A 20,885-nucleotide genomic window follows, 5' to 3' on the forward strand; every position below is an offset into this window, starting at 1 on the left:
TGAATCCAGAGGAATATTTCCTGATCTGGTGAGTGCATTTGCAAAGAGGCAAAGAAGCCACAGAGAGGTTGACATAGAGCAGCACAGTAGCCTCTAGAGGAAAATTCAAATTGCTAGGGAAAAGCATAATTTCAATGCCAGAAGCTGGGTAGAGGTTCCATAGGCTAAGAGAGACATTTTCCTAGACAACAGCTGGTTAGACAGCTTGAGGAGAAGTTTTTCCAAGCTGAGAGCAACAAAAACTGTGTCAGGGTGATGCAGTGACTGCGCAGAGGCAGTTTGGATGACTCAATTTGAGATGAGGTTAGTGTCGGGATTTGCTTGTGAAGTGAGGAATTTCTCCTCACTAGATTTTCTTGCCATATTTCTCTGTAGGATTTCTAGTTTCAACATCCTTTTGTACTCATTTTATTTCATTGCTGCTTAATAATAAAACCCTCAGCTGCTGCACTGGTTTTCCCAAGTTGGGTTTTTCCAGGGACATTGGTCCAAAAATAACTATGTTATTTTATGTGTGTGTGCTAGTACATCTTCCAATGTTTATTTCTTTCGCAGTTTATTTGTGTAGGTTGTAGTGTGCGTTAGAGTCGGTCTTGTAGCCCTCCATCAGCGATCAAAGCTCTTTGCATATGCATAAGTAGGTGTCTCATCAGTGTCAATTTTTGCATCCCATTAGGCATGCCATAACCCTGATGGAGGAGCTGGTGTCTTTGTCCCCCTCTTGGCATTGCTGGATTAAGTCATTTCAGTCCTTAGTCACTTTCAAAGCTTGTCTTGTCTTGTCTTGAGGTCAAATTCCTAGGTCTAGGGTTTTGGTCAAGTTTGTTTACAAGGTCATGTCTCTGAAGGTCAAATGGTGCCCAGCAAGCCAGAGGGATGATTTTAAAGGTGTTTCTTCGCAAATTTCAATCTTGTACAGTAAATTTTCACCTTGGATTTAAAAACTCTGTTTTTAAAGCCAAGGTCATTTTTCAAATTTTTGTAAAAAGTGATGAAATTTCAAAAAGCTTCCAAGGACAGTATGAAACCCTGGCTCCCTTGCCAAGATCCCTCAGATGCTATCCCTGCAAAAAGAATTGAGCAAAAGCATTAAATCAGTCAATTTCAGGACAAAGGAAACCAAGAAAAGTCAGTTTTATAAAGTGTCAAAGCAAAACATTATAAAGTGGGTTTGGGCATGAAATTTATTCAAATGAAAGCTATAAAGGCCCAATCTCCCTCCATTTACCCTCATTATGCATTCAAGTCACTTGCAAGAGAATTTGGGCGAGTGATTGAGTGAAAGTTGAGCGAATTCGGGAGTTTGACAGGCGCGCGACCCGTCAGGCTAGGTGCGCGACCCGTCAGAGGCGCGCGACCCGTCCAGCGCGTTCCCACAGTTCATTTTTTCAACGGGCACGACCCGTCAGAGGTGCGCGACCCGTTAGGTGAGGCGCGCGACCCGTCAGCGCCCTCCCTTTGAAATCACCTACAAATTCACCCAAGGAGCTATCAAATCGCCGATTTGCTTAAGGTAGGCCATCCAAACTCAAAATTGGTTGCTTGTTATGTTTGAAGGACATCATGAATGTGTTTTTAAAGATCAAGTTGTGCAAGAGAAAAAGCTCCATATGGCTGCATATTAAATTTGTAAAAATTTACTAGGGTTTTATGTTGTTTCAATGGTTTTTCCCTTGTAATCATTTTTTCTCATTCCCATTTCATTTTCCTTGTATTTCCATGTAAATTTCCCTTTTAAATTTGTAAAGAAGAAAATAAACTCTACCCCTTTTCCCTAAAAATAAAAAATCAAGCCCTAAACCTACCCCTCATAATACCCATGTAAACACATGTATTTAATGATGCTTATGCAGTGATGTTTGCAGTGTTTTTCCCTAAATTCCCTGTTGTATACATGTATTCCCATTTTCCTTTTAAAAAATGTCCCTCCCCTAACATTCCCCTCATGTTCCTTGTCCCCTTGAAACAACATATAAATCAGCATTTTACAAAGCAGAAACAACAGTACATTTTGTCCACTCTGCTCCTTAAACAATGTCAGAAACCGAAACCTATGAGCAGAGTGATGACCAGGCATCAGCTTCAGAGATTGAGATACATAGGAGGCCTCATAAGGGTGGAAAGGGTGGTCATCATAGGCGAGAGGAGCCCACCTCTTTGACAGATTTACAAGCTTGTCCTATGGCGGTCTCATGTTTCCAGTACATGTCTTGCTATGAGTTTTGTGAGAGGATCTCTCGGATTCAGCACCACAGAGAGTTGGCTCGCCTGTTTGTTTTACACTTGCATGATGGACATGTCAACCTTGCCGGGGTGGACTTTACATTGACACCTGAGGTGATTGCACAGGCCACAGGGATACCTAATGTTGGAGAGGTATGGAATAAGCGCAAGGTGCTGGACAATGTTCATTTTGAGCCTTTTGTTAGACCAGCACTCATGAGACACTTGACAGGAGTGTTTCCCTTCAGATTTCTCAGGAGTGAGTATGCTCCCATCATGAGGCTCATCATGCTCTATTTTACCTGTGAGGGTAGATTTTCACAGGTATATTCATACCATATTCGCCTCTTGATGCACTTCACCCGAGTGAGGATGATGAACATCCCTATTTTCTTCTATCAGAACATTGAGAAGATGGTGTCCATGATGCAGAGGAAGAGCTCGACACAGCAGTACAGGAGCCTTTACCATTATGGTTTGATTCAGCTAGTGGTGTTACATCAGTTGGCTCAGCAGGGCATCTCATGGGAGGAGTTCATCTCTCGTGAGTTTTTCACAGCACCATCATCACCACATCCTGAGGTTATTCATGAGGTGGGAGGACCTTCACAACAGCATGACATCCCCGTCACCAGACATGTCAGCTCCTCACCTATGGTTACTTATCAGAGAGGCCAGAGGGCCTTATTTGCAGCAGCTCGGCGAGTACTTTCTCCACAGCATGTGGAAGGGGTCTCGCCTTCTTCATCGACTTAGCAAGTGTTATCTCCACATCAGGTGGAAGGGGCCTCGCTTTCTTCAGCAGCATAGGTACCAGGGAGGGGCAAACAGCCCAAGATTGATGAGGGACCATCAGGTGTTCCGGACATAGAGCTTATTGATCTTGATGTTAGTTCTCCTAGCCGAGAGTCAAAGGAGATCATTCAGCACCTTAGAGCCGAAAATGATGCCTTGCAGAGGAGATTAGAGGGGGCACAATGGACCATCACATATCTTGAGCAGCGCAACAAATAGTTGGAGGATGAACAAGCTCTTGATGAGCTGTGGAGGATTCGTAGTGACCGCATTTTGAACTGGAGGAGACCCGGTGATCTATTGCCCGCTGAGCGAGAGTCCATGCTCATCCGGGTAAATGCACACTTGGAGAGGTTGTTTGCTAGGGCCAACCAAGAGAAGAAGTTGCTGAGGAACATGAAGAACCATTATTGGGCAAGAATGCACGTGTGCAAGGTAAAAATGAAGATGTTCCAGAGGCGGTTGGCGAAGGCACAAAAAGGGAGAAAGAGGCCTGATCCCCTTCATATCTTGGCTGAGGCATCACTGAAGGACCAAGGCACTAAATAACTCAGCCCCAGCACAAATCCCAAAAAATTTGAGCATTTTGGGCAAATTTTGGTTTTTTCAGGCATTTACAGGTTTTTCCCCATTAACGGGTCTCACCCCCCACGAGACCCTACATCATGGCAACTCCATTTTGCAAAAACTCAGCATTTCCAGATTTTTCATGAGAAGTTACATATGCTCATTAATGGACTTGAGATTTTATGAAGTTTTGGACCTCCAGAAAGTCAAAAAACAAGCAAAATTTGACTTTCTGCCACATTTTTGAGTTGCAGAAAGCAGTCTTGGGAGATTGCAATTTTGGAGGGGCAAATGACCACCAAATTCATAAATTCTAGCTGGGTTGGAAAGTAGACTCACAGACCTTTCCAACAAGCCTACTTTTGCTCAATTTGGCCACCTGCAAGTGCCCAAAAGTGGCTCCAAAGGCGCGCGACCCGTCAGGCAGATTTTTCCAAAATGCACTGTACAGCTCAGAAAAACACAATTTGACCCAGTTTGACTTTTTGGGGTGAATTATGATTCTCTTTGATGTAATTATTGTACTTTTAAGACAATTTTACTCTTATGTAACACTTCTAGAAGATTCATTCATGAAAAGGGTGAAAATTAAATGAATGAATGGGTTTCCTAGCTTATAGAGGAAAGTTGTTTTGACTGCCTATTTTGTAGTGCTTAGTTTAGAAGTGGTTGAAACAGCTCCTAGGATAGTGAGCTCAACCCATGGAGGCAGGGAAAGAGGTTAGATGGTCTATATTATGTACTTTCTTGCTCATTTTCATGGTTGGACTCTTGAGGGAGAAGCTATCATTGTATTATTTCACTGTATCTCTGCAATTTTTGGCTAAGGAAGACCAGGGTTTTGCAGTCCTCTTTGGGATTCTTGTGGACTCATGTGTTGATGGTGTGTTTCTCAATGTACTTGTAAGTGTGTTATGTGAATCATTTCCTTTCTTTTACTTCTTCACATTAAACAAATGAAGTGTTAAAGTAAGAATTCATGCCTGCCATGCTCTGCTTTTAAGTTTGTTTAATTTCAATATTTTCTACTGTCTAAGGGGAATTCAAAGTTATTGTTTGCTCTCCTTGGCTCCTCACCTGTCATTCCTGATCATCCACCTCAATCAAAGGCATCAATACTGTCTCCTACCTCGCCCCAAAGAACCCCCTGCAGAAACTGTGTCCAATCCCCGCACCCAAAATTTCCATCTCCTCAATTTGCCACCAAAAACCCTAAAAAACCCCAAATCAACCCTTTTGATCAGTTTACTAGCCTAAAATCAGTGTTACCTTATTGGTCATCTCATCCATTGAAGATCTCACCGAGATAGACCGGAGAGAGCCCTCTCCCGCCCCGTAGGGCTAGCTACGAGGCGAAGTGGTTTGATGTAGCCTTGAGGTTTACCTTTCTCAGCTTGAGGTGAAATTTCAAGCGCTAACATTAACGGGTCTCACCCCCCATTACAGGTTTTTCCCCATTAACGGGTCTCACCCCTCGCGCGACCCTACATCATGGCAACTCCATTTTGCAAAAACTCAGCATTTCCAGATTTTTCATGAGAAGTTACATATGCTCATTGATGGACTTGAGATTTTATGAAGTTTTGGGCCTCCAGAAAGTCAAAAAACAAGCAAAATTTGACTTTCTGCCACATTTTTGAAATGCAGAAAGCAGTCTTGGGAGATTGCAATTTTGGAGGGGCAAATGACCACCAAATTCTGAAATTCCAGTTGGGTTGGAAAGTAGACTCACAAAACTTTCCAACAAGCCTACTTTTGCTCAATTTGGCCACCTGCAAGTGCCCCAAAAGTGGCTCCAAAGGCGCGCGACCCGTCAGGCAGATTTTTCCAAAATGCACTGTACAGCTCAGAAAAACACAGTTTGACTTTTTGGGGTGAATTATGATTCTCTTTGATGTAATTATTGTACTTTTAAGACACTTTTACTCTTATGTAACACTTCTAGAAGATTCATTCATGAAAAGGGTGAAAATTAAATGAATGAATGGGTTTCCTAGATTATAGAGGCAAGTTGTTTTGACTGCCTATTTTGTAGTGCTTAGTGTAAATAATTTGTTAGATTTAATTAACAATTAGGAAAATTATATCCAATCGCTACAATAGGAATCAGGTTTGCCTATTTTTCACATGGAATCAGAGGACAGATGATCAACCAGAGTGCTCAGTAGGGAAGAGGGAGTTTCGTTGTTCATTAAGGCGCAACAATTTGAAATTCTAGAGACAACACATTCACCTAGGCCAAGAGGTCGAATTCTTCTGGAGAAACCAATTTTTTTTGAGAGAGCGAAAAAAGAAATTGATCTCTCCAGATCAAGGGTTTGCAAAGGTAGAGGGAGCATCCAATATTTTTCACCGAGCATATCTCTAGCTAGACGCAGTAGTTTTCTAGTGCAAAACTAGCATCAAGAGGAAGAAGAGAACACATTGAAGGGAAATTTTCCTCAGGGAACTTCCAGTCTTAGGAAGTTCGAATTCCCTTACAGATCAACAGTTGTTGTGAGCATATCTTCTCACTCTAGAAGGGAGTGCGAGTAGCGGATCCAACAATCGAGCAACATGAAAGAGGGAGATTTTCAATTTTACTTTCTCCACTTTTGGGTCTCACAGATTTTGTAGCTTTGCAGGGATGACCATATGAGATTTCCAAAGGAGGTCATTCGAGTTATCTAGAATGTAGATCTAGGAAACAAATCGACTTCCAGTTGCTGGAAGCAATTGTTGGAGGAAGTGCGAGTTGTCTAGCGCAATTTGTAAAGAAAAGAAGAGTCCTAGCTAGGGAATAGGCTCAAAAGGGGATAGTGAGGCTCAAGATCTTGAAGGAGGAGGAGTATGAGACTCCATAGTGCTACAGATGGGAAGGATTCTTGAGGAGGTCCACCTCTTGAGGCAGTACCTTGATTTGGGGGTCCACAATACTTAGTAGCATGATGGATCAATGGCAATTGATGCAGTAAGTAATAGAGTGACAAATGCAGATTCTAGTTGCAGTCAAATGATGGGGAGCGCAGTGTAGAGTTGTACATAGTGTAGAATGGCACAATGTAGAGTCAGCAGCAATGTAGATGCCTAAGTGACAACGCATATACTAGCAACAGTTAGAGACTCAGGATACAAATGCATCATACTGATCATAGTTGATTCAATATTTAGGATGATTTTTAGTTGTAGATGTTGCAGTTGCAACAACAATAGATGGAGAGGAAGTTGCAATGCAGATGCAGTGTTGGCAACAGTTCTGCAGGGTCAACAACAACACAGATGCAACACATATCAAAGTTACGTAGTAGTTGGTGGGCAACAACAACCAAACATCAGCAACGTGATAGGAGATGATCTAGAGACCGGGTATTACTACAGGGGGCAACAACACTAGAACACATTCCTCACTAAGAGGGAGTGTTAGTTTTTGTAGCATCAGATGTGTTCTAGCCAAGAAAATTTGTGGAGAGGCTAGAATACATGAGATCTCCAAAACCTAGAAACCATGTCCGGAAATTCCACATAAAAATGACTTAATTAGATTATTAGTCATTTTTAAAAATATTTCCTAAGTCTAAACTTAGGTAATATGACTAATTAATCATAATTAATTAATTTGTGGTGTGAATCTTCTAGAAACTCACACAGATGGACTTTAAGTTAATCCTAGCCATATATTAAGATATAATCTTGGTCATTGAAGTATCGATGGATGATTATAGGAAGAAGTTGATAGGTCTTGGAGAACACACTTGAACAATTCGATTTCATGACCAGATTAATTTCCTGAGTAGCAACATTTAGTTGCCGGAGAGAGAGCTAGTGAGATCAAAGTAGTGAGAGAGGGGCAGGGACAGTGAAGGCGGAGGAATATTTCCTGATCCGGTGAGTGCATTTGTAGAGAGGTAGAGAAGCTACAGAGAGGATGACTTTGAGCAGCGCAGTAACCTCTAGAGGTAAAGTCAAATTGCTAGGGAAAAACATAATTTCAGTGTCAGAAGCTTGACAGAGGTTCCAGAGTCCAAGAGAGACATTTTTCCAGAAAACATCTGGTCAAATGACTTGTGGAGAAGTTGTTCCAAGTCGAGAGAAACAACAACTGTGCTAGGGTGACACGTTGAGTGCGCAGAGGTAGTTTGGATGGCGCAATTTGAGCTGAGGTCAGTGTTAGGATTTGCCTGTGGAGTGAGGAATTTCTCCTCACTAGATTTTCTTGCTAGTATTTCTCTGTAGGATTGCTAGTTTCGGCATCTAGTTGTACTCAGATTATTTCACTACTACTTAATTAAAAAATCCTCAGTTGCTACACCGGTTTTCCCAAGTTGGGTTTTTCTGGGGACATTGGTCCAAAAATAACTGTGTTATTTTATGTGTGTGTGCTTATATTTCTTCCAATGTTGATTTCTTCCATGGCTTATTTGTGTAGGTTGTAGTGTGATTGCTTTAGTATTTTCTGTAGCTCACAGTAAATAAATTTTTAAATTTAATTAACAATTAGGAGAATTATATCCAGTCGTTGCAATAGGAATCGAGTTTGCCGATTTTTTACATCAATCCCCGTGGACTTTTTACATCACTTGTCATGATTTAAATTTGATGACAAGGGTACAACAACCATTCTTGGGTATGCTATTGAATTTGTTCAATTTTGCTTCATGAATGGCGTTGATTCAGAAGAAATCATTGCACAGTTATTTACCCTTACATTGGATGGTCGTGCAAAGCAATGGTGTTATTATTTACCCACTGCTTCTATCACATATTTCGATCACTTGGTTAACGAGTTTTATCAAGTTTTTGATAAATATCAATATCAAGATGTTATTGACGAAATTGATCAACTTAGAATGGAATTGACTGAATCTCTTGAGCATTTCGCTGATCAGTTCCTTCATTTCTGTTATCAGTTTTCGGATGAGGACGTGGACTGACAGTTCTTGGATGAAAAGTTCTGATTCTTAGTCTGGATGTCAAGGAAATATTTCGAATCAGATCCTTCTGATCAAGAAGAATCTCAACTTTTGGAAGAGGAACTGGGAATGCTCTTTGTCCCATGTCCTCCTCCCTTTGATATTCTGTATGTTGGACCTAGACAAATTATTGAATTGGAAGATCATCTTGTAGATGACGAACTCATCTTTCTTTCACATCTCTCATCCTATGGTGATTCATCTGCCTCTGTGAATAAACCATCTTTAAATCTTGATATTCCCCTTATTATTCTTCCACTCGTCAATCAATATGAACCCTTGGATGATCATGGCCTTGATGATTTTCTTCACTCTGAATTATATGGTCATGATTGTTCAAGTAATTTGGATGAAACTTTATTCCCACATGAAAATTTGGATTTGTTGAAGTTTCAAAAGGATTCTAACATACTTATCAAAGATTTTTTTTCAAGTATATATCCTTTCGATCAAGAAGATGATATGATTATCATTGAAGAATTTTGCACTAGTCTTGAACATCTATCTTCTATTGAATCTCATATTGAATGTTATTTTGATAAACCACTAACCATGTTGTCTTAGAATTCAAAATCAATTCAGGTGAGTAGGGCACTTCAGCCAAGGCTGACGATTATGTCAGGTCCTTGTCACTGTGGTGATGTTTGTGATTTCGGTCAGTTTTTTATTTCCCTGCACAAATTCTTCATCGATATCAACACAGGGGATGATGATACCTTCTTGAGGGATGCTTCTTTTATTCACTTAAAAATTTTCAACCCTTAGGGAAGGATATTTAATTTGACTATTAATCTTCCACCTCTTCATCCCATTACAAGCAAATCTCAAATCTCTAATAAATATTTTGCATCATACATCGAAGAATCTCATGTTCACAACAACTTATATTGTGGTACACCTTGTGATATGGCTTATGACATGGATTTGTCCTTGTATGGATTTTCTTATATGTATTTCCCTAAAGGTTGCATCCACGATCCTGTTGCTAATTCAGAAGGGAAAATCTTTTCAGTTTGGGCCCATGTCTCCCAGCCTGTACTTGTATATGTATCGTCGAGTCATTTATGGTCATAAGCCTAGTATTTATTGTTGTTACAAAGTTCCCTGCATGGTAGAACAATCGTGGGTAATACACCGTTGTGGTTGCACCTCTTGTTTCAGTCGATCAATGTAGATAATAACACGGTTCCTCTTGTTCACTAAATTACTTTTCATTTTGACTTTACATGATCATATCTTTCGGTATAAAGGTCGGGAGAAAATTCTATGGATGCATTGGAAATTCCCCTTTACATGATCCGACCTTGAAGGTTAGGCTAGGTTGTGTATAGTTAGATGCATTGCATTTTCCTTTCGTATTTCATGTGTTAGTTTTACTCTTTTAGTTTGATTAGTCTTTGAATAAGTCGATTTGAGCTTTGAGATGGTTTGGCTAACCTTTTGTGCAAGGCAAGTTGCAGTAGCCCGTAGTCAGTGTCTTATATTCACCCTCTTCCTTGATTTCATTTACATATTTCAAGTTAGTTATTTTCCGATGGAAAATATAATCCTTCAACCGAGAAACTGTAAGCAAACCATGAAAACCCATATCTATTTGTTTGTTCTCATTACCACGCTTGGTCTTGTTATAAATGGTGTGTTCTTTCTTATCTCTCTATGTAGAATGAGATAAGGGGGAATTTTTTAGCGATTAAAGCATCAGAGGTCTCAAACCTATCTTTGAAGGAACAACATATTCTTCTCTCAATAAGTTGAGATCCCTCTTCTGCCCATGAAAATAATAAGTGCCTATGCACAGTCTTATGAAATAATAATAATAAAAATAAAAGGGTGAAAGAAGAGAAAGGTTTCCTGCGTAGGGAGGTGAAGTAAGCGACTTCGTCGGGGTACTATCCAAGCTCGCTGGTAGAGAAGCAATATTTGTGTTCCTAAAGTGACTCCATCATGGTACTTTCTAGGCCTGCTAGTAGGGGAGCAATGCCAAAGATGTAAAACTCACACTCTGATTGTTTTATTTCGTTGTACTATATTACCCTTATGTTGACAGGATATTGATGTGGCTTGTTTAAATTTTGTGTTACACCGAGTTGTGGGGATATATCTTTAACTGAGTAGTGTGTGGATTTGAAGGTAAATCATTGGATGAATCAATACTTCCTGGATAAATGAGGCTTTGTGCTTACAACAGAACCATTTTAGAGAAGTTGGGGTCCTCCCAATGTGTCGCCAATGTTGTCGCTGCGACAACGACCCTCCAAAATTTTCTCCCATGTCAATTTTGGAGCCTACAATAACTATTGTTTCAAGCTCCCATGTGTCATCACGTGATTTGATTTGATATTTGTGTGTTTTCTCCTAATATCACATCCTCCTAAGTCTATGTTTCTCAAGTGTCGTTACTTAACCATTAGAAGTGTGAAAATTAGTAATTTGTGGTTGGGTGAGCTCATGATCTTTTGTAGACTTATAAACTTGCCTATATCCACGCACACATTAAAAAATCACACAAAAGCAGGAAGAAGGAAGACAATATCTCACAAAAGCAGAAAGCGCACTCAAAGTTGACAAAGGCTTTCACTTGAGGAAAGTGCACTTCTTTGGGTCGAAGGAATGTGCCCTATATAGGCGCACTCCTCTAGGCTAAGCATGTGCAACCTACTTAGGCACACTCCTTCGTGATGATGACTTGCATCCTGTCTGGTTGCATGCTTGATCCAACTTGTTGCATGAGGGCACATTCCTAGAAAATAGGATCTGCCTTAACTTCCCCTTAACTGATTCTTTCATGTGACGACAAGTGGCACCCAAGCATGGATCTATTTTTCATGTTGATCTCTTTAAATGAACTCATCTAATCATTATTTGACCATCATTTCATCTGAGCGCATAGCTGGAAATCATCAAGCCTTTCATCAACTAGTGCAACAAGTAAGTTTTCATGCTTAATCTATACTACTTTATATAATTTCCCTGTTAAATATTGCTTTGTTTGCTGTCAATTTATTTTTTTGTAGTGTGTTTGTTGGAATTTTAGCTAGATATTCATCTTGCAAGTGTTTATTTACTATCAAATGCAAGAAACCTTTCACATTCATGAAACTTTTCATCTTCCAACATGCATGCGACATCAACTTATAAATCCTTGTAGATTATTCTTCTCCGCATCTTAGCATCAAATTCTGCTTTCTGTACATGTTTCTAGGCTCTTTTTAGATGGGGCACACTTCCTAAGCTTGAAGTTCCTTTAGCCTTGAAAACTGTGCCTTGTTCAACTTAGTTTTCTTCATAGGTGCATGGGTGCATCACGAAGGCACGAAGCTTTTCCCTTCAGCCTTTCAGAGTGTTATATTGCACCCTTTTTTCCTTAGGGTGCATGGGAACATTACAAAGGAATGAAGCCTCATCATTCATCCCTTCAACCTGCAACAGTGCACCCTCCTTTGTCTTGAGCGCATAGGTGCACTTTGAATATTCGAAGCTTCCTTTTCCTCATCCTTCATCTATTCGGAGTGCGATAGTGCGCCCTCCTTGTCTCCTAGGGTGCATGGGCGCATAGGGAAGACATGAAGCCACATTTTATCATTCCTTCAACCCTTCAGGGTGCTAAATTACACCCTATACAAATTTTTTCTCTTTCTTAAGTGCATTAGCACACCATGAAGCCCCGAATGACCATGCATGTTCCTTCGTGCTTTGAGAGTGCGCTCTGCTAGATTGCATGTGTGTTTTTTCTTGCATGAAATTTATATTGGTTGTCATTCATATTTTTTCCTGCTCTATCATCCGTGTTGACTCTTTGAGCATGATTTGAAAGTTTTGTTGCATAGTTATTTGTTTTAAGTTGATCTTGTCGCTAGGAGTGTGATTCCACAAACAGGCGTCTGTGCTACACGTGTTACCACTGTGTTGTCATCTATTGGAGACATGCCGCCGCACAAAGTAGCCTCTAAATAAATTTATGGAGCAAGCACTGATGAGCCGCTTGAAGTGGCAAAGTCCAACATTCCTATACATGTGGACACTTAGTGTTTTATTGACAAGACGATAGAGGTTACCTAGAGCAAGATCTACAACACATTTGTGTTGGAAACATTTCCCGAGGACTTAGAAGACGTGCATGCATATATCAACATCAAGAAGTATATGATACATAGGATCGTGTGTAGATACCCAATCATGCCATGCGTAGAAGATTTTGAATGGATAATCACACACATGGATGACTCTCACCTTGTGTTACGCAGTGAGAGTGGCAGTCACCTCACCACCTATTATGGCGAGGATATGAAAATGTATTATAAGATTCTCAAGCCCTATGAATATGAAAATGATTTCTTTTACAAAATATGGGGTACCCTCGACATGATGAATGTTATCAAGCAATGGTGTCAAAAACCTGCCAAGTTTCACCATCGCCCATCAAAAATCTACCCAACGAAGACATTAAGAGATTTATATCAGTATTTTATAGCTATGTATTGTTGGATGTTTGGGGAAAAGAACACTGAGGTATTCCAAGAGAATTGGATATATTTGCTCAATTTGGTGGTGAACCATGGAAGATATTTTAATTGGGCGGATATATTATCATATGAATTGCAGTGACAGGTGGGGTAGGTTAAAGCATCTTTGCAAGAAAATCAAGCTCGAAAGTTTTACATGTCTGCATATCTCTTGGATGGTATATGTGCATGATATGCATTCCCAAAGCTATATTGGAACTAGACTTCTAAAGAGAAGTTCCTATTTTATGTTCATATAAGGGTGTTATCAGAAGGAATCTTTAGAGGCATGTACGACACATTGGCCGAACACTTCTTTGCAACCATCTTTGATATTCAAGACCGATCTACCATGCATGATAGATCAAGTGAAAGAGTCACTTTAAGATATTACAGGCTACTTTCCAACTCCCAAGGGAACTTACATTAGATGCTTTGGATGTCAAACAACCCCTCATCTTATGTCACAATATGTGACAAACAAGGTGGTCATGCAGGAGGTGGAAAATCAGCTGGACAAGGAACTGTCGGGAACCCTTCACAGGAGGAAGAAATCCCGTTGGCCTACATTTCCATTAAGGATTAGATTATATGAGTTGAAGAGTCATAAGACATTAGCATCCAAAAATGAAGAGCTAAGCCACCCACACTTCGCCACTAAAGACTTCCATGCGCATGATCCTGGGCAAATTGTCAGACAACACTATGAAAGGATCGAGCATAATACAAGGCATTCATCAATATGCCAACCAGAGGATGAAAAGATAAAGAACTAGTACAATGCCAGAATGAAGACACATCCAATAATGGATACCATTTCACCTCATGATCCTCCATCTCAGCACTTGTAGGAGTAGGAACAGGAGGAGGAGGACGAAACAACACCTCAAGTAAATAAGTTAGCTCCCAGGAAAAGGATAAGGTACTGATCGGACGAGAGCTATAGAAAATGGAAGGTTGATCCTTTAAATATAGGAGCTACACAAATAGAGCCAGAGAGGAGAGAAGGGGAAGAAGAGGAAGAAGAGGAGAGCATGAAGCAAGATTAGTTACGTGAGAAGCAACTAGTAGAAGAAGAAGGGAGGCAGAAGATAGAGGAATAACAATAGAGGCAATCTTAGGAGGAGAAAGCAACACAGAGGCTGGAAGAAGAACAATTGAATCATTAACTTAAGGAGGAGAAGTATGAGGAAGAAGACACCTTCCAGCCAATGGATGATGAGCCCAGTACTCCGAGTGAACAATCACTCACAGGAGGACATCTTCCATTCAGTGAGATGGTGATTACATGTCCTCTAGCAGATCGAGTCATGGATGTATGTAGCGTAAAGTTTAATCAATTGAAGAAGAGGATCATGTGGCAAAGGCATAGATACTACCCACAAGATCCTCAAAACCTAGCCTCAGTAGCGACAGAAAAGGTGATCACCTCCAACACTAGAAGGAATTTGAGGGCAGTTATGGCAGAAAATGTTGCATTCACTATAGCGGTACAAGACAACTCAGAGTACTTTCTTAATGAGAATGCCATATTGAGAAGAGACTTGGCTACGACAAAGCAATAAGTAGAACATCTTGCAGCATAGAACCAATGGTTATCATCATAGAACTTCAGTACCGCAGAGTGGCACTCAACAATTCTAGAAGAATTAGGACCAATGGAGGACACCATGGCATGACTGTACGATGAGATGATACTCATACAACAAGTCATGGATCCTCTTATTGGAATTCAGAAGAATGCACAAGAAGTAGTGAAACTCCTGAAGATAACAACCAGACCAGTGGACCAGATGCAAGATTGGACTGCAAAATATCCAAATGCTTCGAAACACTTGGAAAAGATAGATAAGTTCTCCACAGAAATAGATAGAGTGCAATTGAGACTCCACCTATAAAATTACTCACATTTGGGATCATAGTCGGTTAAAACTATGGCTTCCTATAGCCGATTACATAATGGGTTTGGGCCTCTCACACAGAAGCACGAGATGCACGCCATCCAATCTCTTGAATCAATTAGAGGTAGGGAGGTCATATTTCAGGAGATCAGGGATTACATTGAACAAATCAAGAAAGTAACAAAACAGGAAGGCTTGAAAGTGGATAAGGATGTTAATCAACAATATGCCTTTGCACTAGTCAAAGTGCACATGAAGATCTCATAGTTGTAGAATAATGTCTAGTTGAGCTCCAAGAACATACTATCAGAAGCATTGGAGGTGAGCATGTGCTACAAAGGATACTAGATCAAAGCCATTGCAAAGGTGTTCAGATCATGGCACACCTACATCACAAATGGACTCCATGAAGAAGCACATGATATATCCGTTTGAAGAGCATTGTCTTTTAGTGGTTTTGTCTTATTAGGCCATTGTCTCATGTGTAAATTGTCTTTTGTATTAAATGTTATGTAATAAATTCGAAGGGACACATGTGGAATATGAAAATACACACTTTGGAATGTAATGAGTCGTATTAGAATATGAATAGTTATAGAAGTAAAAGAGTCATGGGAACCTCAAGAGGCATTGTATTTGTTATAAATAGCTTCTCATAACTCAAGCAAAGGGATTTTGGACCAGGCTTTTGCTTGAATTTTAGAGGCCTAGCCTTGTCTTCTCATGCACTACATAGGAGATAAATTATTATTTGGAGAAGCAAGTTGCGGCTTCATCTTTCACTATTGGATACAATGTTTCACTCATGTAACAATGTTCTTGGGATCTTACACTTGTAATCAGAAGCTTAATAAGCCGACACTCCTTCACACATGTATCATGTATATAGTTGGACTATTCTGGTTATGTGTACGGTATATGTTGTTTTATTTACATGCTAAGTCAATGAACTATTTCTTTGCTTGGTTATGGATGTTATTGAATGAATATTGTTATTCTTTAACTATTCTTGTTTATTATGTGGACCAATCTGCAGGTACACAACAAGCCTTTCTCTTTACCCCTCGGGTCCCCCTTTAGGATAATACTATTACTTTTCTAACCGGTGGCTCGTTTCCTTCACCATCCATGGAAGTCTCCCTCATACACCTTACACCGAGTGTTTCACAAAGCTAACATCCTTCCTGACCCAAAGAGGCATTGTGTTCTCTTATGTTTGATTGTAACCTAGGAATTTTATTGGAAAACCATTCCAACAATGGCCAGACCGTATGACCGGATGGGAGCCCTACACCAAACGGTGTGAGATTTAGTTGAGACCTTACATCGAGGAGATCCCCTTGAAATGTTGGCGGATTCCGCGCCATCAACATGTTTTTATTAGTGTTGATTTCACTTATACAAGTGGCACTTTTGTGTCCTCTTCACTATAGCTTGTGTCGCTTTCACTTTCTTTTAGCTTTTGAAAGTGTCATCTTTTGGGATGTGAAGTGTCACACATTATGAAAGTATATTTTTTGGCTCATTTCAAGAGGAAAATTTGGTGCTGATGAGTCTATTTATCACATAGACATGTATTAGGCTCATTCCAAAAGTTTCATGCATTGTCATCGCAAAGTGTATCTTAAGTGTCACACTTGGAGGTAAGTGTTATTCTGTTGACGTTTCATTGAGGACATATTGATAATGGTTGGTAAGTGCTTCCTTGTCGAGTGGTTGATCGTCTATAAGTGTGTGATCATGTTCTAGCCCCATCTCTCTACTCTTTGGTCCCACACTTAGTCATTTTCTGCAATTGAGCCTTCTCTGGTCAACCTCCTTCCAAACTACCTCCCTGAACTGTGCATTGTGCAATCTTAGGGCACAAGAAGCCTGTTCTACCTCTTGGAACTACACAATGTGTAGTCACTGCCTCCAAGGACTATGCATTGCATAGTCACAGTACTCAAGATCAACCTCCTGCTCCCTAGAACTGCGCAATCCAACCTTCCAGTCATCCTCTTTTTGCACATTACGTAGTTGCAGTTAGCAGTTTCTCTGTCTACTTCCGTGAACTGTGCAACTACACAATCCAAATTCATAGTTTCCCTCCAGAACTATGCATTATGAAATCACAGTGGGAAATCTTGCCTCACTATGACCCTCAACTATGCAATCCTCCTTCTCACACATCGAGAATACACATTGCATAGTTGTAAGCTTTAGTCCCTCACTCATGTCCTTTGTAACTGCACACTACACAATCCCTGAGCCTTCCTCCATGTCTAGTACCTAGTTCTAGATCAACCAATGGTTTTCATGAAGTAAGCTAGACTAGGATATTTCTGGGTTGATTTTGTCTTGTCATGAGTAAGTTCCATCTACAGGTACCATACTTTAACATGATAGGATGATTCTGAGAGAGGAAGAGAAGGATATTAAGCTATAATACACTTGTGAAGTGGGAACCATGAAGAATTCATCAAGTAAGAAGATGAAAGGACACTATCTTATGATAGAAGATCAAGTATTAGGATCACATGAAGTTTCATATCAATCAGCCCCTTGGAGGATGAAGACAAAGCACATGTAATATCCATCGTGAAGATGTCAAGGAAGCGACAAGAAGAGAAGCTTGGCATTGGCACATCATCATGAAGTTCCATGGCATCATTTCCAAGTCATGGCTTGTACGAGAATCATCCCAAGGGTCACATGTGTCATAGTATCTTGCCACATCATTTGTGGAATGTAATTGTGTAATTTCCTAAAATGAGAAAATGTAAATATGTGGAAGACCAAGGGTCCCACATGGAATATGAAGAGTCACTATTGAGTTCTAAAGTCATATATAAGATTAAAGGTCATGTAAGAATTCAAAAAGTCATTATAGGATCTCAAGGGTCATGAGGGAGGTCAAGAGTCATATGGGAGGTGGAGATTCACCTCATTTGTTATAAATACACCCTCACAACTCAAGCAAATGGACTTTTGGGACTTGAACTTCCACATTGGCTTCTCTAGCTTGGCATAGGAGAGAAGATCTTTCTTTGGAGGAGCAAGTGGGGACTTAATTTTCCACTATTGGGGCTAGTGTGGAAGTATTGTACTTATATATCTTGGAACTTTCACTTAATATATGAAGCTCGATGAGCCAACAAATTTTCATGCATGTATCGTGAATATCATAGGAATATTCTTTAGATGTTTGTGGTATATGTTTCATTCATATGTACTAAGGAAATTAAACTATTTATGTGGCTTTGGTACTTAATCTTGTTGAAGATGTGTTGTATTTGGTTTTATGATCATGGTTGTCTTATGAACTACTTTACAGGTTAACAAACAATCCTCTTATGGTCTTGCGTGCCTCTTTTAGGATAGTACTATTACTTTTGTTCTAGAGGTTCACTCTCTCTTTCCTTGCCATGAAAGTACCTTATATACATTGCAATTGTATGCCTCACAATGTTAGCTTACTTGCCTGTTTCAAAGAATGTTGTATAACCTCTTATGTTAATAATTGCAACCAAGGAAAATCCCCAAGGATAATGGAAACTAGTCGTATTTTCGATTGGGGCACCTACTTGAAATGGTGTGAGGTCTAATTGGGACTTCACATCAGGGAGACCCCCTTGGTTGAGGGATTTCTAGCACCATCAATAGGTTCATAAGAGGATGCATGATTTTTGTACTAGCAAGCCTAGTAACAGGAAACAAATTCTATATCATACCTTACATATTTCCACTCGACCCTAGGAAAGCATTTCCATGGACTTTGTGGGAGGTTTACCAACAACCAGGAAGGGACATGACTACCTGTTTGTGGTAGTTGATAGGTTCAAAAAGATGTGTTTTATAATGTCCTATAAAAAAACCATCATCAGGTAAGAAGCAACAAACTTGTTCTTTTGGCAAGTTTTGGTACACTTCGGGGAGTAGTGTTTTAGATAGAGACACAATATTTGTCAGGTCATTTTGGACTACATTGTGGGAGAGGATGGACTCAAATTTGAATATATCTACAACATTCCATCCTTAGATAGATGGAAAGACAAAAGTAGTTAATAGGGCTTTGGTACAACTTTTGAGAGGTTACAATCAGAAGCATTGGAAGACTTGAGATGAAAATTTGGTATATATACAACACTCTTACAATAGATCAATCAACAATTCTATTGGTAAGTACCCATTTGAAACTTGTTTTGGGTACTTGCCGCCTTCACCTTTGGATATTACATATGGGAAACAAGGAGGAGTGAGGGAGTATCTTACATGGGATGCTTTTAGGGTAATTTTTTTTGTAGAAATGATTAGGAAAATCCATAAACAAGTACAAGAGACAATGCAAAATTCATAAGAAAATACAAGGCCAAGCATGATCAACACATAATAAAGAAATCATTCAAGGTGGGAGACAAAGTATGGTTACGATTGAACATGGAGAGGTTACATGGTCTTGGTAATAAAATCAAGGCCATGGATATATGGTCCCTTTGAGATACTAGAAAATATGGGAGATAATGCATATATACTCAGTAGACCCCGTACATGTGTATTTACTTAGTTGTGAATGTAGAGAATTTGAAACTCTATGAGCCTTCGATGCTACATCAGGAAGAGGAACATGTCCTACCTTCTATAGGTGATTTTGACCTAGATGCTCAGGAAGAGTTTTACAGAGGATATAATTTACTAGAAGTTGTCCAAAACTATAATACAAGTGTAGCATGACCTTTGGTAGATTAGGTTGAAAGGATAACTTCCAGTTAAGGCTAAGTGGTACACCCAAGAGAAGGTGGGGAAAAATTTCCTCACCTCATTTAGTAGAAGCTATTGGGGACCTAAATCCTCCCAAAATGGGGAGTTGTGATCCATATAGACCGTGTTATTGTTTTTCATCCATATCTATGCTTTTAGAGTGGAAAAATTGGAGGAATCAAGACCATGTTTACCAGCTGGACCCAGTTTGAAAAATTTGGATCTGAAACATTCCCAGATAATTTTGAGGCATCAAAAGAATTTTTTTTGGGTAAAATTTTTCTGCATTATGTTTTTTACTATTTTACACATAAATACGTTTCTAATGACACAAGAATTACCTTAATCGATGTCCATATGAAAAATTTATGCCACTCGGAAGTTGAATTTATTGTTTTAAACATCATGATTTGAGAGGATGCTACAACAACCCTCATAACTTAGGAAAAAGTGGCTAGCCACCTGATGATTATCAAGAAGACTCTAGAATATTCTATATTGCAACTCTAGTTAAGAGTTGAGGAGTGAAACCTAACCATTAATAGACTATCAAGTTGTGTTATAACTAGACCACTAGGAAGAAAAGGGGCTCCATTCTTTTCAAGTGCATTTGTTCCAGAGACGAGAAAAATAATGGAGAAAAATAGGGAGACCACATAAAGAGAGGATTCGTGCACTGTATTAGTCCATGGGCCACATGTCTTCTTTTTACTCACAACTATTTTCCATTCTGTTGTAGTGGCTATAACCACCCTGCAGAAGTTTTCCTATGCTTCAATTTTGGAGTCTTCCTTCTCAACCACAACAACTCATCTAGCACTAATCCAGGCACTTGTGCTTCGATTGAGAATTATCATTTTCATTTTGGCTTGTGCTTGATTACTTAGTTGATGTTATAACCCATAAGTTGATATCCTAACTTGGTCTCACAATAGTTCTGGGTTGTCCCCAGAAACTGCACAATTCTTGAGGCCAACTAGCCTTGCTATTGGGAATTGCACAGTCCTGACTACCAGTGAGCCTGGAGCTCAGAAAATGTGCAATCATGAAGGGGAAACCCAACAATTAGCCCAGAAATTGTGCAACCCTCCTTGATTTTAGGCATGCGCGTCATAAACCCTAATTTGTTCAAATATATTTAATCAACGCTGCTAGAGCTCATTTGCACATTCAATCTTGGAGCTCTAGCATTCCAGAGGAGATCAAGG

This window comes from Pinus tabuliformis, chromosome 1_2, assembly GCF_031772625.1.
Source record: "Pinus tabuliformis cultivar Carrire ecotype Pingquan chromosome 1_2, CPIR1, whole genome shotgun sequence".
In the NCBI taxonomy this organism is placed as follows: Eukaryota; Viridiplantae; Streptophyta; class Pinopsida; order Pinales; family Pinaceae; genus Pinus; species Pinus tabuliformis.